Raw genomic sequence first — 19,094 nt, forward strand, 5'->3', positions numbered from 1 at the left:
TAGAGAGAGTGCAGAGAAGGTTCACAAGAATGTTGACAGGATTTCAAGGTTTGAGTTACAGGGAAAGGTTGTGCAGACTGGGGCTTTTTTCTCTGGAGTGTAGAAGATTGAGAGGGGACTTGATAGAGGTGTTTTAAGATTTTAAAAGGGACAGACAGAGTAGATGTGGATAGGCTTTTTCAATTAAGAGTGGGGGAGATTCAAACTGGAGGGCATGGTTTAAGATTGAAGGGGTAAAATTATAAAGGGAACATGAGGGGAAATTTCTTTACGCAAAGGGTGGTAGGGATGTGGAATGAGCTTCCGGCAGACGTAGTTGAGGCGGGATCATTGGTTACATTTAAGTATAGACTGGATAGTTACATGGAGAGGAGAGGACTGGAGGGGTATGGACTGGGTATTGGTCAGTGGGAGTAGGAGGGTGGGAATTTGTTATGGCACTAGTTGGGCCGAACTGGCCTGTTCTGTGCTCTAACTGGTTATATTGTACCTTAGGATGTACAATCTTGTACAGATTGTCTTTAAATAGTCATTTGGCCCAGATGTCTTTTCAGTCCAAGAATACTTTCGGTTACAGGCTGATTTTGAACAATCACGCCATTGATTCTTAAACAAACATCGTTTTTAATTTTCTTTAAACAAAAAAAAAATCAGGATCAAACTTTAACTTATCACTATTAACAGTCTTCCATTACCACCATCTAATTTTAAGTGCAGGTGTATTTAATGTGCATAAAGTTCTTTGACACAACTCCAAGTTCACCGGTGTCTATCAATTCTTATACTGTGCACAGAATTCAACATTTATGAATTTGCACCAAGCTCTGGTGCTTAAAAGTAAATGTGTACCCTCCAGTAAGGCTCTTATTGGTTTCAGAGAGGGATTGCTTGCTCATTGGACACACATAAACTGATTCCCTCTGATCAGCCACTTTGGTGTCTTGCCAAAGAAACTTGACCCATCAGGGTTTTCCAAATGATAACCTCTTCTGCAGGTCACCATAGAGTTCCTTTTGTTTCCCTTTTTTCAAGTGAAACATCATTTCTATCCAGCTATTTCTTCATATGGACAACAAAGTTTTTCAACATGCTGAACTGAGAACTAACACCCCGTCTTCAAAACAAGATGCCAGCTTGCCATCTATCTCTCTCTCTCTCTCTCTCTCTCTCTCTCTCTCTCTCTCTCTCTCTCTCTCTCTCTCTCTCTCTCAGAAAAAGCCTATTTGGTCTCTCCTCTCTGCTTGCAAAACCACATGAACTTCTTAGAACAGCAAACTGGAACCAGCCAGATTACTGCACCAGACCCAAACTTCTGAGTCCATTCATCTGTTCCTTTAAAAGCAATAATCAATTTACACCTGCTTTTGAAATTCTTTAGTAAAACAGTCTCCTTGTTTTGTCTTTGAAAAGGCTCTTGGTGCCTGAATGACTCACTCTCAGCCAAGCTCTTGCATTTTAAATAAGAGCTGTATTGTGAAGTGTATGTGTTTGTTTGTGACCTAAACGACTCCTCCAATCCATCTCTTTCAAAAACATCTCTATATACAATATAAAATATATAATCTGTCACAGGACAGACGCAGCAGAGGAGTTGTGATAAAATCAACGGTGTCCTTGCAAAAATAAAAAGTGGGAAGAGGTATAATCTGGTGAGTAGAATTTGTAATAGTTTGAAACTTGAACCTCTCTCTCTATTTCAGGAGACAATTTACTGTCATGTAATTAAAAAGTGTCATATCACACAAAATTGCTTTTTTCCTGCTGTAAGACAAACAGATTCACCTCTGGCAGAAGTTGACTGAAATACCTCTTGCACCCACCATCCCCTGCCACCCTGAACCCTGGGACAAGTCACTGAGGGTCTGTGGATTCTCTTTCAATGCTCACAGACCATCCAAGTCATTGGCAATGTGAGCTCCAGTTTTGAACCTCTGACATAATTAGGAACCATTTAGCACTCACTCGTATCCCAGGACTGATACCTGACACCCTTTTAGCCAGTTTAGACCCAGTCTCTAGCATTCCACAGCCTGGTGTGAGTTCCTTGACTGCTATGTCCAGAAGCCCGCAGCCTGCGTGGGTTCCTCTCTTGAAGTCACCAACAGGAGACTTCTTAGTTACAAATTAACTAAGAGGAGAATCTCACATGTCTAGATGGATGGAAATGGCATTATCACAAATTGAAGCCTTATATTTGAATATTCAGGTGCCAAATTTGCAAATTCATAGAATATATATTTCTCAAGCTATTTGTAATCTTTTTCCAAAGGAATACAACCTTGAATATTTGCATGTCATCTTGGCATCCCTAAAAATATATGTATATCTTATTTCCAAGTAAGTGCAATACATGTCCTCATCACCGCTAACGTTAATTTAACAAATTTCAATTGATATATTAATAGATTTAATTTGGGCCTTGTTCCTTCAATATTTCCTAATAAAATTAAGGTCAGATTCTGCGGAAAAACATATCCTATAACTTGTTCCATTAATATTGTCATTCTCCTCAAAAACATCTTGCATTAGGACAAAGATAAGTTGAATGCAAGAAAGTTGCAACATCTTCAACACACCTAAAACATTGATCTGATAATTCTGATTTTATTCTATTCAATTTCACTGGTGTAAGAAGTAACTGTAGAAGAAAAACTAGTTGTGAATTCCTTCCTCACTGCTGCAGTGTGGAACTCTGGTCAATAGTTCCAGACTGCTGAGTTGAAGTGAATTAATACATCTCCCCTGGATCACATGATCTCTATTGCCAAATCATCTTCCTGTAGAGCTTTTCAAATCCAACAGCCTGAGTCACCTGACTCCAGGGGCAGCTTTCAGATAAAATCCTTTCTGACATCTGCTACATGACTGATGTCAAAACAATTATACTGAACTAATTTGTATATTACATTGAGATCCTTATATGGATCTGCCCATATTTGCCAATCAATTACAATATTCAGATCCATTTCCCACCTTTGTCTCAACTTATGAACTCCTCATTTTAAAGTTCCTACTTGTAATAAAGAGGACATCATCAAATAATTGTTTTTAACAATTCCTCTTATAAGGAATTTCTATTTCAGTACAACATAGTTGGTCCTAACTTATCCTTCAAATATGCTCTAAGTTGGAAATAGCAAAAAGATTGTGATGAGGTATACGATATTTATTTCTCAATTGCTCAAATGACATTAATTGACCCCTTTCATAACAATCTTCAACATTTATAATCCCCTTATGAAACCAGCTATCCAGAAATTGATGATCCTTTAAAAAAGATACGAGGATTTTGAATCAAAGCCATTCTGGGTGATGTACATCCACTTACACCAATTTCATCATTTATTTTATTCCATATATTAATCAAATGTTTCAACAATTGTGTATCTTTATCACCAACCATTAATTTTGATTCCCACTTGTACATAAATTCTTTTGCTTTTCCCTCTCCTATTTTATTTGATTCTATTTTAACCCTTTCAAAAAAAGAAGCAAGAAATCTCATTTGAGCTGCTCCATAACAATTTTTAAAATGAGGAAGCTGCAGTCCTCTCAATGCAGAATTTGCATTGGGTTACTTGTAACATGGGATTCAATCGGAAATGGGTTCACGTCACATAAAACCACGATGCAGTATGTTTTCTAAGAATGGGATGCAAGAGGAGGGTTGACTAGGTCTCCAGCAGGATATAGATCACAAGATATAGGAGCAGAAGTAGGCCCTTCGAGTCTGTTCCACCATTCTTCCACTCACCCCCACTCCTCAACTTTCTCCCAATAACCCTTGATTCCTTGTCAATCTCTGCCTTAAATACACCCAATGACGTCACGTGGGTTTCACGACCCACTGACACAATCAATTTGTTCCACATTTGTTTTAAATTGACACCCTTTTATCCTGAAATTATGCTCTCGTGTCCTAGAATCCCCTACCATCGGAAATAATCTTTGCCATATGTACTCTGCCCAGTCCATCTAGCATTTGAAATGCCTCTGAGGTCCCCCTTATCCTTCTGTACTCCAACTAGTACAGTCAAAGAGTCGACAATTGTTCCTCATACACTAACCCTTTCATTCCTGATATCATTCCAGTAAATGATCTCTGACCTTCTCCAACACCAGCACATCTTTTCTCAAATACAGCACCCAAAACTCGAATTCTGATTGAATGGAAAGGGAATTCTCCAACGACACAAACACAACAGTTACATGATATTATGTCTTGTTGATATTTACCACTCGGGAAGGTTCTTGTTGGTTTTCAGATAGAGGTGTGTTGTTCAGGCAAGCATTAGTGTTTTTGTGACTCAACGTACCAGCATCTGAAGTCCGTTTTCTCTTCAGAAAAGCTTGATAGCTTAAGCATGGAGCAGAGCTGAGCCACGACTTTGCAGGTATTTAAGGGAGTGTGTGGGCAGGGTTTGTTCTGGACCAACAATCTCACCAAATGACTCTGCTTGAAATCAAGATTCAAACTATTTTGAGGAATACAACAGGAATTGTTCAACAAGAGCCTGGTGTTCCCTGAGGAGTTTTCTTTCAATAGTGGAAATTTTTTTTTTTAAAGCCCGTTAATCTTCCTGATACAGATCTTTCTATTTAACTTTCAGGTTGCTATCTGTTGTTAACTTGGAGGCCTTTAATGGGGTGACTGGGTGGAATCTTTGCTTTAACCAAGCAGTTCTCTTGCAATTTTCCAGCTGTAGGATGCGGTGCAGTTGCTTGCAAGTTTAGCAAGTGGGATGATGATGTGAAACTGCAAGTCACAGCGTCATTTTTGTTTTTGAAAATGCCAAGGTGAAAATTTTAACGTTAGTCTTCTTGGTTTGCTTAAGTTTACAGAGGAGATGTTGGGTCAAGCTGAGAAGACAGAGTTGGATGCCCATTTGGCGAATCAGCTGAGCAAAGCAGAAAGCACAAAACGAGGGGCTGAAAAATTAATGAAGCAAACTGAAGTGCCGTTGAACCCAAACCCAGGTAAAGAAATTAATTTGAGCAGCAATACTTAAGAGATCAAACGATTTGGGCTTTTAGTGTTGTCCTATTTAAATGAACAAAATCTGATTAGAATAGAAGTTTATCTAATGTTTGGAAGTTGCCACAAAAAAATGGAGCATATAAATAAGATGTTGTAATTAAGATAAATGAACAATACAATGAGCCTGGTGTCACAGTATCTGCTTCAGTCTACAGTACATCACCATTAAACCTGGTCCCCACTTTACTCCTGGTGTCAAATTATCTACCTCAACATACTGTAAATCACTGTTAAACTTTCTCCCCCTGTGAACCTGGTGTCACAGTATCTGACACAGTTCATAGTATATCACTGTTAAACCTCACAAATGTGAATCCTACTATAAAATAATGCACCCCTTCTAAGTCTCACAGTATTCTAATCCCCACCTATTTTAAAAATTCCAAAAAAAAGAGAAACATCAATCCCAAAACAAGTTACTCAAGAGTAGTAGCCCCCTAAAAATCTGGGTGTGGTAAAGTCCACAAGTGGCATGTGACTAAAGGACTCAGTGTCACCCACCCCCAGTCAGACTTTCACAAAGTACTGAAACAAAAACATTCAACCCAGTGATTCCAGTCCCACTGATTGTTCCGGATCTTCAATATCGAGAAGACTTTGTGTCAATTCAACTTTTTTCCCATTCTTTCCATATTTTCCAATCTTCCCATTTCCATTCCCATTGACCTTTCCCTTTGGTGACAATGGTGACGATCGCCCACTTCCTCATACATCTGGCAATGAATTAGCAAATATTAAAGCATCGTGGTCATTCTCAAAAAACTGAGATTGAAAATTCCCATAAAAATCTTTCAATACTGCCGCATAACGAAAAGCAAATTTATATCCCTTTCGCCACAATACTTCTTAGGCTGAATTAAATTCTCGGTCTCTTCTGATAATTTCTTGACTCAGATCTGCATTAAAAAAAACCCTATTATTTTGAACCATCAGTGGATCCTGATTTTGCCGTGTTTTCTGCACCACCAATCGGAGGATCATCTCTCTGTCTTGATATTTAAAAGAGCGAATCAAAACTGCTCGTGGTAGTTGGCCTGGAAACGGTTTCTTCCTTAACGCTCTGTTTGCTCGATCTAATTCCAGTCCATCTGGAATAAATTACCTGCCCTACACTTCTGGGATCCATTTCTTCAAAACCTACATCGGATCCGAACCTTGCATATCTTCCGGAAGACCTACTATCTTAACATTATTTCTACGACATTGGTTTTCTAATGAGCCAAACTTCTTCAATAATTCCTTCTTCTGAATCCCCCAATCTACAAAAGGATCTTCCACTATTTCCATTTTTTCTCTATTATGCTCCATTTGACTCTTGCATTCAAGAAAGCCTCCTCAATCTTTTTAAAATGATCTTGCACAGTATCCACTGATCGTGTCCATCTCGTAACATCACTCTTAACTACATTAATATCTTGCTTCATAAAAGTTATTTCTTCACACACAGTGTTCATTTTAGTTTTCATTTCTGAAAATCCTTGAGTCATCTGATGAGTCATCTGCATTGATATATTTGCCATATCTTCCATGAGCTGAGCAATCCCTTCCCGAATTGGAAACACAGAATCCAGTCCAGGATCCATCACCTCCATTTGAGTCTGACCTTCTTTTGCCGCAGTCCCCAGTTCTTGAAATTCTAATGAAATTGAGCATCTTCTTCCTCCATAGCAATAGGTCCTCTTCCGGTGCTGCTGTGGGTCTGGACACCCGACAACAGTGTGCCGACCTCGTCAGTTCACCGTCGATCAGGCTCCCCCACAGCCCACACCTTCTCCAAAGGTTTGTGGACCCTCAACACACTGTGCATGCCCAGTAGGGCCACCGACTACGCAGTGCGTCTTCTGATGCTACACTGTACCTCTCCTGACCACCAGGCAATGCTGAACGCTTATGTGCCTGTCCTCGCTCAGCTGGCCCGCCCTCACGCCTGTGTTCATGAGTGCACGAGTCAAAACCGCTGAACTCATCACTGAGCTGGTGCCATCTTGCGATAGCGCAAGTGGTGCCGACGAAATACTTCGCCGGGCAGGAATCCTCTGAGGCTTGGAGACGCCAGTCAACGACTCCGTTGCTTCAAGTTGAACTCGGCCATAATTCTTCAACACTTTTGTAAGGTAATTTCTTCTGGAACTGAGTTTTCGATTTTTTCACATTTGTAGCTATTTTGATCCTCCACAATTCCAAAGTCTATAAACAGTATTTTTAATCACTTTTACAACTTTTAAAATCGAGCATTTAATAGTCTAACTGGGGAAGGGTGGAACCACACGTCTACCCTCTGCACCATCTTGTCACAGTATCTGACACAGTTTATAGTAAATCACTGTTAAACCTTCACATTACTGTGAATGCTGTCTCTCAGTTTCTGCCTCAATCTACCGTTCATCAACATTAAACCTTCTCCCCCTGTTAACTTCGTGTTAAAGTATCAGCCTAAGTTTACCACACATCATCATTAAACCTTCTCCCCATTGGGAGACCGGTTTTACTGTATCTGCCACAGTTTATCGTACATCACTATTATACCTTCTCACTACTGTGAACTCGGTGTTACAGAGCCTGCCACTCTACCGCACATCACCAGTAAACCTTCTCCTCAATGTGAGCCTGGTGGTACTGTATCTGCCACAGTTTAGTGTACATCATCATTAAAAATTCTCCCCAATATGAAGCTGGTGTCACTTTATTTGCCAAAGGTTATCGTACAACTCTGTTCAACATTTTCCCCACTATGAACCCGGTGTCACAGTAACTGCCTCAGTTTCCCATACAACACCAATAAAGCTTTTTTTCCCCCACTCTGAGCCCAGTATCAATGTATCTACGTAGTCTCCTGTCCATCACCATTAACCTCCACCCACAGTGAACCAGATTTCACAGTATCTGCCTCAGTTTATTATACATCATTTTAAAACCTTCTTACTACTGTAAACCTGGAGTCACAGATTCTGCTTTATTCTACCATACTTCTCTGTTAAACCTTCTCAGTACTGTGAACACAGTGTCTCAGTATCTGCCAAGGTCGTCGATTGTACATCTCCGTTAAATATTCTCCCAACTGTGAACCTGGGGTCATAGTGTCTGATACAATTTATCGTACATTACTGTTAAACCCGCCAGATAAGCTCCAGATAACGAAAGAGGACTTCTCGCATCTGCAGGAACTGGGGATCATTCGTCGCTCTGACAGCCCTGGGGCTCACCGCTCCACCTGGTCCCAAAAGCCTCCGATGGCTGGCATCCCTGCGGAGATTATCGACGGCTTAATGATATGACAGTATCTGACCGTTACCCCATCCCTCACATTCAGGACTTTATGGCCAATCTGCATGATATGAGAGTATTCTCCAAGGTCAATCTGGTGTGCGTGTATCATCAAATCCCATTGCACCCCGAGGACATCCCCAAAACGGCCATCATCACACCCTTCGGTTTGTTCGAATTTTTATGCATGCCTTTAAAGTTAGATCCAAGAACACCGCCCAGACATAATGCACCTCATGGATACGGTGCGCAGGGATTTGAATTTTGTGTTCATTTATCTGGATGACATTCTTGTCGCCAGCAGAGACTGGGCACAACACAAGTCTCACCTGCACACCCTCTTCTCCCGACTGGCTGAATTCAGCCTAATGATCAGCCCGGCCAAATACCAGTTTTGTGCAGAAGAAAATTTGGATGGGATGAAACTAATCCAGAATCCATTGCACAAGATTGGAAAAATTAGATTGAGCGTCTTCAAATACTTGGAAGTTTTGAAGTCAACAGACTTTGGAGTGGCCACATTTGCTCAGTTACACCATTTTTCTGATGTAAGTGAAGGTGGTTTTGATCCTGTCAGTTACTGAGTCCTGTGAAATAACCAAGTGTGAGTAGATGGTGGATTTGTAATGGGAAAAGACAGAGTGGCTCCATTAAAGTCAGTCACCAGACCTTGAATGGAATTGACTGCTGCTATTATTGCGAGCAAAATGGACGCTATGTTAAGAAGAGAATTACAGATGGAGTTAGCAGATCCTGTGTTTTGGACTGATAGAACATCAGTGCTTAAATATATTAATAATGAAATCATGAGGTTTCATCTCTTTGTGACTAACAGAGAGAATGAAAACCTGGACAACAACAAATGGCAGATTTACCACAGGACAGAGTTTCACCTGATGAATTCCCATTTACATCTGTGGAAGTTGATTATTTTGGTCCTTTGCAAGTAAAGTGAGGACGAAGTGTTGAAAAACGATATGGAGTTATTTTCACTTGTTTGACTATGAGAGCAATTCATATTGAAGTAGCGTCATTGCTTGATACAGACTCTTTTATTAATGTTCTTTGGCGTTTTATTCTTAGACGTGGTCAAGTCAAAAAATTATGTTCTGATAATGGATCTAACTTTAAAGGAGCTGAACGAGAATTATGAAACGTTATTCAAAATTGGAATCATCATCAAATTCATGATACATTACTTCAGAAAGAAGTTAATTGGATATTTAATCCACCCATAGTTATGGGTGTGGTACGGGTAAGGGTTAGTTGGTTGTGGAGAATGTTTACAAAGGTCTGTACTGGGCAGTACTGGGCAGCAATGCTTAATGTTGTAATGGATTCGGAAGCTCTGGTAAGGGGTAAGGGAGGGACTGGCCAGGAAGTCCGCAGATGCTGGGGCCGAGGGCAATGCACAAACATGCTGGGGAAACTCATGGATAGTTTTGTGAGGAGCAGGTCCTGCATCACGAGTCAAATTGAGTATTTCGAGGAGGTGTCAAAGGAAATAGATGAAGGTCAAGGTCTGTATGTGCTGCACGTGGATTTTAGTAACGTGCTTGACAAGGTCGTCACGGTAGCCTCATTCAGAACGTTGGGAGGCATGGGATCCATGGAGCCTTGGCTGTGTGGATTCAGAATTCGCTTGTCTGCAGTAAACAGAGGGTAGTAGTAGATGGAACAATGACTAGTGGCTCTCCAAAGGGATCTGCTCTGGGACCCCTGCTCTTTGTGATTTTTATGAATGATGATGGGAGTGGAAGGGTGGGTACGTCAGGGGATGACACAGAGGTAGAGATGTTGTAGACAGTGCAGAAGGTTGTCAGAGGTCATCCAGTTTGCAGAGAAGTGACAGATGGAGTTCAATCCTGTAAATACAGATGTACTTAAACAAGCAACTGGTACAGGTTTATTTCCAGAGTCATTTTCAAGGGCATGAATAACAGTTTTTCCAAAGAAGGTTGGAGACCCATTAAAAGTAGCTTCATATAGACCAATATCTTTATTGAAAGCGGATTACAAGATCATGAGCGCAGAGCACTTGGTTAATGGCAGGATTAAGAACAGTGTGCAGGACAGAGAAATGTTTAGATCCTGCTCCATAAATCGCTCAAGGTTGCTGTGCAAATTGAGAGGGAGTTTAAGATGCTGTATTGTGTGCTAGCCTTCAGGAGTCAGGGATTGAGTTCAAGAACTGAGAGGTAACGTTGCAGATGTATAAAATTCTAGTCAAACCACACTTGGAATATTGTGTGCATTCCTGGGGCAAGAATACCAGTGGACGTCTAAATAAGGTGAGATGAGGGAACTTTAGACAAGATGTGAGGGGGATATTTTGTTGACACAGAATGTAGTGGGTGGCTGGAATGCATTGCCAGGGGTAGTAGTGGAGGCTGGTCCAAAAAAGTCATGAAAAAGATTTTAATTTCGGGACAGGAATAAAAGAAAAACAGAAGGTACTGGTGGAGGGAGGGAAGAGTAATATTGTTATGGGGTAGGTTCAGATGGGTCAGCTGAAGGGACTCGACTGATCCATCCATGATTTGTCCAGCATCTTGCTGCCATGTCGTGGTGAACCAGGGTGTTGCCTGATGGAGACACGGTACTCTGAGATCTGCAGATATAGATTGTGGTTTTCTCCATAACACACTTCCTCAGGTAAAGCAGAGGAAGGGAAAGGCCCTAGTGTGCAGAGGTAGGGAGGGGGTTGATGGGGGAAGAGTTGGGGCCCTCCAAAGTCATCGTGATCAGGCCTCGGAGACGGCATCTCTATCACTCGTATTTCTCTTCCCAGGAGAAGGAGCGATCTCAGAGACAAGACATGAGTCCAGAAGAACATTGCATCCCAGCTGAACAGAGGACGGACAACATCATGATGGCCTGAACCCCTCCCCTTCTCCCTCTGGCCCTGCCAACTCCATTCCCCACTTTTTCCATATACCTTCACCCATTTCCCCCACCCATTTCTCCCCTACCTCTCCTCCATTCCAACCCCCTCCCACTCACCTTCCCTTTCACCTACCCTCACACCTATGCCATAAACTCAGCCCTCCTCCCTTCACCTCCCCTTTCCCTCTCCTTTGCCCCTCCCCTTCACCTCCTACCCTTCCCCTCCTCCCCTTCCCCTCCTTCCCTTCCCCTCCCCTTCCTACCCCTAACTTAGGGGAAGGAGGGATAGGGGAAGGGGGTAGGAGAAAGGAGGTAGTGAGAGGGTAGGGGTGGGTAATGGGGTAGTGGAAGGGGTTGCAGGTATGGGGTAGGATTAGGGGAAGGGGGTAGGTGTAGAGGATAGGGGTAGGGTTTAGGTTAGGGTTGGGGAAGGTGGGTAGAATTAAGATATGGGTCATGGACGGGTAGAGGTACAGTTAGGTTTAGAGTTAGGAGATGTGGGCTCGGGTTAGGTCGAGGTTTAGGGTTAGGTTTAGAGTTTGGGGAAGTGGGCTTGTTTTAGGTTTAGGGGAAGGGGGTAGGAGTAGGAGGTAGAGGTGGGGTGTGAGTTGGGGTTTGGGGAAGGTGGGTAGGATTAGGGTTGGGTTTAGGGGACAGCGTAGGGATAGGGTTAGGGGACAGAGTGGAAATAAGAGTTAGGGTTGGGGACGTGGTGTAGTGTTTAAAGGTATCGGTAGTGTTAACGTTAAGGATAGAGTTTGTTAGGGGTTAGGGTTAGGTTGGGGAGGGGAGCGGGGGAGGCGAGCAGGGCACGGGAAATGGGGAAGTGATGGGGGAGGGGAATGGGCATGGGAATGAGGAGGGGTACGGTGCAGAGGAAATGGGAGGTGAATGGAGGAAGGCATCGCTACCCCTTCCCCTCCCCACGCCTACCCCCACATTATCCCTGCCTCCTCTCCTCCTTCCAGAGGAAGCCGGGCCTCATACCAGCCAGAACCTCCCTGTAATTTCAGAGCCTCCGTTTCAGGAAGTGCCTTCGACGCTTGCCGTTGGACAGACATCTTGTATCTTGATTCATTCTATACCGTTGATATTAAATTTTAAAATGGTTTGGTCTTTTAAAGCTTGAACTCAAAAGGCTCGTCCAGATAGACAACACAGAAACAGGCCCTTCGGCCCCACTCTCCTGCTGGCTGTGCTGTTGTAATCAGTCCATATTCCTCTCCACCTTTTCATTCTTAGCTCCCATCCAGCTCATGTTGCCTTGTCAATCTCACGGTCTGTGGGAAGAAGCTATTTCCCTCCCTGGCTTCTCTGCTTTTATTCCTCCATATCGCCTTCCTGATGGCAGGGGGACAAAGATGCTCTTTGCTGGATATCTGGGAGTCTATTTACAGAGCCCATCCCTGCAAAAAATTCAGGGGTCCCTTGCGTTGAGGTTCCACCCATGTTGCCTCTCCCTCAGCACTCTCTCGTCAGAACACAACTGCACCTTCCTTCCCCTCCTCTCCCAGGTCTCAGTATCCCCCTGACAATTCCAGTCAGCTGCCGTGTCTACACCCTGCCCCATCTGCTATCGAATGCCCTGCATCCTCCTTCCCCGTTGGTTTCCTCCTGTTATCAGGCATCAGAATGGACCCCACCCTGTTGAAACTACCCATATTCTCACTGATCTCTCTGCACCACTGCCCTCCATCCAGGGGTCTTGGTTGTCTTGTGGTGATGGTGGAGAACAAAGTACCAACTCAAGGAGATGGGGAGCAGTAAGGAGACCCCCAGTTCCAGGAGACATGGAGAACCACAGAGATGCCCAACTCTATCAATCCGGTAGAACCTGGTCATCAGGTGCAAGGAGCTCTCGGGTACTGCTGCACGTGAGGCAGGTGTGGCCCATCCCCACACCTCCACCCTGTCAATTCCCAAAACACATTTCTTATTCATGTTGGGGTCCAAAATGTATAGAGTCTGGAGGACCATGTACGTCGTCAATCAATGGGGGCATAACCCTAACCAGCATGGCTATTGTGTTTGGCTGTGCTTGGAAACAAAGTGCAAGGGCACCAAAAGCCGCGATGTGCTGAAGTTCTACCTGGCTCAGGTGTTGCGAAAGATTGGTCTGGCCCTGATGCCACACAATGTCCTAGTCAGCAGGACTTTGCCCCATCACCTTCATGGGAATGGTTGCATAGACAAACACTATTGACCACAGGGCCATCAGGCAGTGGTCAGCATGGAATTCCTGCTGACACAGAGACTAGGACTTGATGAGATACTGCGGGGTGGTACCCTGAGCAGAGCATCGAGAGACAGACATCCAGAACTGCTGGAAGACCAGAAACTCAGTGAAAGATTCCCTTTGGTCTGCCTGAAACCCAGATAAGAGAAGCAAACACTAGAAGCCCAAAGCAAAGGGAGGAAGGTTTAGGGGCAATATCAGGGGTACTTGTTTTTACACAGAGTTGTGGGTGCCAGGAATGTCTTGCCAGGAGTGGTGATGAAGGCTAAAATATTAGCGGCATTTAAGGGCTTCTTGGACACATGAATGAAGGAAACATAGAAGATAGGAGCAGGAGTAGGTCATTCGACCCTTCGAGCCTGCTCCGCCATTCAACGAGATCATGGCTGATCTTAAAGTTCAGTACCCCGTCCCCGCCTGCTCTCCGTAACCTTTAATATCCTTATACTGAAGAAATAGATCTAATTCCCTCTTAAATATATTTAATGAACCTGCCTCTACTGCCCTCTGTGGCAATGAATTCCACAGATTCACCACCCTCTGGGTAAAGAAATTCCTCCTCATCTCGGTCCTAAATGGTTTGCTTATTATCCTCAAACCATGGCCCTGGGTTCTGGATTTTCCCACCATTGGAAACATCCCATCTCCATCCATTCTGTCCAGCCCTGCCAGAATTTTATATGTCTCTATGAGATTCCCTCTCAATCTTCTAAACTCCAGTGAGAACAATCCCAATTTGCGCAATCTTTCCTCATAAGTCATTCCTGCCATTCCAGGTATCAGCCTGGTGAATCCCCTCTGCATTCCCTCCATTGCAAGAATGGAGGGTTATGAAGGAGGAAGGGTCTAGTTTTTATTTTGCTTGGAATTGATAGGTAAGCACAACATCGAGGTCCGAAGGGCATAACTGTTCGACGTTAACCTGCTGGTCTTTTAGCACGTGGAGATGTGGGAGAGGGAACGCTGCCCACCAGCCTATTCCAGGTTGCTGAGAGATGCACTGAGGCTTGGCGCAGCCAACACGAGGGCGCTGTGGGGAAGGACTCTAATCCTCCGGGTCTTGAGGGGCGGAGACTAAGGGGAACCCCTTCAACCACAGAGTGCAGGGAGTAACCACAAGGTGTCAAAGTGGTGGAATGATGTTAAACAGAGAACATGTGCAGTGAAGAGAATATAGGCATGCAACACGAGGATGAGAAAAGACATGGAACAGTTGTCCTCTTGGTCAATAATTTTAGAATAAAGTTAATTTTGGGGTGAAAAAGAGAAAAGCCCGAATTCAGTCAACTTTGTTTCATGAGATACATTCTCCAATCCAGGAAAGCTCCTCTATACCCGTTCAAATTTAACCCGAGGAAACTGTGTTCATGGTGGAAACCTCTGCAAACACAACCAGACCTACGCACAGAGAGACAAATGATACACGTGCAGTCCCTCCCAAAAAAGAAAGAAATTCTGTTGAATCAATAGCAAAGTCTTGGAGTCTTTGTCTGAGCCGGTCATCCATCATTCTCCATTCTCACTGCTCGCAGGAAGAATCTGTTTCTGGGCCTGGTGCTACTGGCTCCGATATTCCTTGACCCCTTTCCCGACGAGAAGAGCTGCCAAATGCTGTGGGCAGGTGGAAGGGATCCTCGACGATGTTGACAATGAACCCAGTTTATACCATTGATATTTGGGGTGGGTGGGTTGGGGGGTGAGAGTCCCCATGATCCTATCTGCCACTCGTGGTCCTGCCGATAATTAAAAAAAAATATTTATATACTTAAAACCACAACAAATTCACACAATTAATAATAATGCTCATCTAATGTGTGGCATCTATAAAAGAAAGAATAAAGAAACCACCTCCCACCTTCATCCCCAATATCCTAACCTCTCCCCTTCTCGCCTCAACAGAAGTGTCTGTTACTTTAAAGTTTCATTGAATAAACGGAGGCCTTCAGGTGAAAGGGAGTGTCAGGGTTTCATGTAAATATCCACACCCACCCTTGGTAAATATGGGCTCCATATTCTTCTGACATATCGAGTTGGAGTGGCCTGTTAACCGAGACACGAGTCACTACACTAGAGAGCCGACAAACACGCTGACAGCGCAGACCCCGTTGGGGCCAATGCCCTTCATCCCAGGGGATGACCCACATCTTGGGAATCAATGAGCAACGGGAGGATCGCCTTCCAACCGGAGGCTGGAGCTGCCTGTTCAAGCAAATTATCTTCCACTTCCACTTCTTGGGTGCATGTCATTCTTTCCAGACTTTGCGGGAGCGCGCCTGCTACAGTGGTGACCTCAGCAGGACCCAGCCCTTCAATTGGATGTGAAGATCACAGTCCAGGCGGCGCTTCAGATGGTTTGGTTGAAGCTGTCAACGTTCTGGATGTCGCAGCCACACGTGGGGTTCAAACAGGCCAAGGACCAGTTCCACCTCCAAGAGATCACCGCTGATGACATCCATTACTCCTCCATGATGTTCTTGCTCATCAGGACATGGCAGCAAGGCTCATCGACTTCCGACATCAGCCTCCCGAGCAAGGCAAATAGGATGCCCTCAAGGAGCTCTTTACCCGCACCTTCAGGCCACGCCTTTATCCTCCACCTCATTCTGTTCCTGCTCTCACTGTCGCATGGCCCAGACAGTCATCCCAACATGACTCCCTTCATGCTATTTCTTTTCAGCTCTCACCAAACGCCCTGGACCCACTTTTCAGGAACTCTTCCCTCTTCCTCCTTATGTCATTGGTATCTCCATATACCACAACCTCTGGCCCACTTTAGGATGTCTTGAACACCAGCAGCAACACCCCAGACACTGGCACCAGGGAGGCACCACCTGGAAAAGGTCCAGGGTCCTAGTCCAACAGTCATTTTCCTGAGAATCCAGGCAGCAGAGAAATATCAATGGTTGCTCAAAGCAAAATCCTCATTGCGGTGCCCACCAACAAGTTGAGGCACAAAGGTTTGTGGGTCTTTTGGGTTACTGGTGCCAACATATTCCCCATCTCACCCTGCCCCTCCATCTACTGTACAATGTTGCCCAGAAAAAAAAAACTCTCCGCTTCATTGATGACCTGAACAACAAATGGCTTCTTTAATGGCAAAACACGCTGTTGAACACCACTGCCACTGACCACAAGTATCCCCAACCCCTCAAAACTGGAAGACCCTTTGAATGACTTGTCTCTGCCATGAAGACAATGGCCTAGTGGAGCCTCGAGCAAAAGAGGCAAGGTCGCCGAGTCCCACACAGCTTCTTGTTCAATTCCCTCCTGGAAGCTGCCTCCCGCGACTCCCCATCTGAGTGTCAGATGCTCGCCTGCTCACCACAGAGAACCAGATGGCAGCAGAGACAGTCACACTCCAGCCACACCTCCCCAGCATATGATGGGTTAAATCTGTGGATGCCACTCACAGCGGACCGAAGAAGTGGTACATGGCAGACCGCACAGAGGCCGGGATCGAAGGGCTGAGCCACTTGCAAGAACAGATCATGTCCTGTCCGAAAGTGACAGCCTCCCACTTGAATGACCCCGAGAAGAGCTTGGCACCATGGCCTGGGGCAAACCGTTCAACACCCTCGATGCAGGACAGCAGGAAAAAGCTTGGTTTACTGACGGCTCCGGCTGGTGGAGGTGCGAAAAACAACGGTGTAAAGTGGGAGCGCTCCAGCCCACCACAGATAAAGTACTGACACAAGAGGGTGAGGTGGAGGGGAGAGCCAACTGTCCAAGCTGGCAGCTGTGGCACTGATCCGAAAAGGGACAACCAGGCGGGCGCAGGAGCCTCTTTTCCGATCAGTGCAACAGGATTTCTGGGCTGTGCCAAACAGCACGTCAGTGTGGATGGGTCGGCGTCAGGAGACAGGGAGGCAGATCCATGGCTGCCTGCTCTGAGGACAACAGCACTGGCAGATCTTCTGAGAGGTGGAACAACAAAAGAATAGTCAGGGTCCACCACGTGGATGGACACACCTCCAGGAAAACCGCTGAAGCTGACGCGATGCCACTGTGGACTGAGCTGCTCAAATATGCTCTGCCACTTTTTTCCCCAAGCAGAGAGACCCCGGAGCCTTGGCAGCATTGGTGCATCATAAATGTGGGCATATGGGGGCACTATGATGGACAGAGGATCTGGGGGTCTCATGATGTTGCAAGAACTGTGATGGCCAAATGCCCTATTTGTCAGCAATTAAAACCAAGGGCCGCATTCGCTGGGGTTCGGGAGCTGACCAAGTCTGATAAATTGACCATATCAGGCCTCTCCCCTGCCAAAATAAAAAGTGATATGTTCTCACGATGGTCAGCACATACTCAGATGTCCTGCCAGCGGGCCGACCAAGCACCATTTTAGCGTGCTCCATATGTGGAATACCCTATCGGATAACGTCCGACCAGCAATGGGTGGTGATGCCAAGTATTTGGGGCCACCTGCATATCCCCTACCACCCACAGGCATCCAAGATCAATGAGTGAATGAATGACCTGTTCAAGGTATCATATGTGACAAGTTGATTGTCAAGTCTTCTATCCACGAGTGGTTGCAAGTGTATCGATTAATCCGACGAGTTTGTGTCTGTGTGTGTCTTTTACTCCTCATGCGACTTCACTACATGTGTCAATAAAAGACAACTGTGTTCAAATTCGCCACCCTTGGGACCCCTCGAATCAGTTTCACACACATAATAATTGGTGCAGTGAGCAGGGTCCTTCGAGTTCCGACTGAACACAGCTGCAGTGGAGATGCTTTGGAATTGGGGCAGGAAATCGAGTGCAGGCAGGGAGAACAAGATCTGCGGGTGGACTGACGAGAGTGCAGGGTTCGGGAGCTTGGCAAGCATGCTGGCGGACCACGGCAAACTGGTAGACTGGTCCAAGCTCCTGGATCCACATCTTGAGAAAATAGGTCACCACGTGTGGTCCCACTTCAAGAAGTCGGGGTTCCCAAAATCTAAGGGGAATCAGAGGGTGCCTTTTGGCTGCCAGTGTTTCTCCTGAGAAACCAATGTGAGATCATAGAAAGGAAAGATTTGGAGAGGGCCCAGGAAAATAAGGAGATAAAGGTGGTCCAGCAGCGCTGCTGTGCACTGCAGGAGGCAGCGCAGACTCCCCCAACCTGAGCCACTGATGTCGAGATGAGAGGGACAGAGGAAGCCAACAGGCATGCCAATCAAGGTCTGACTCCTCCCCCACACTCCCAGTGAGTGAGTTTGTACTGGCCATGGAGCGATTAGCTGAGGCCATTTGCCAGGATTCAGGCATTAAAGGTTTCAGAACAGGCCAGGAAGAGCATGAAATCAATTTATTTGCAGAAGTTGTTCTGATATATCTGACAGACCCAACACACTCATTGCCCACACTCAGGTGCTCCACCCTGGAGGACTATGGGGACATCTCTGGGTATAAGTTCTTTTGGGATATGTGCAAAATCATGTCACTTAGGAAGGGGGATTAGAGCCAATGTCAAGAAAATAGTCAACAAATGTGGCGGCAAAATGGGATCAAATATCTAGGAGTTAGAATAGATAACAACGAGTAATTTAGACCAGCTGAATTATTCTCCCCTTGCTTGGGGAAATTGAGGAGGATTTAAATGGTTGGATGTCCCTGCCCATTACACTAGGGGTGTCACAGAGAGGGGAGGTGTCACAGAGGGGGGAGATGATGACACAGAGG

The sequence above is a fragment of the Narcine bancroftii genome, unplaced genomic scaffold, assembly GCF_036971445.1.
Source record: "Narcine bancroftii isolate sNarBan1 unplaced genomic scaffold, sNarBan1.hap1 Scaffold_230, whole genome shotgun sequence".
NCBI lineage: Eukaryota > Metazoa > Chordata > Chondrichthyes > Torpediniformes > Narcinidae > Narcine > Narcine bancroftii.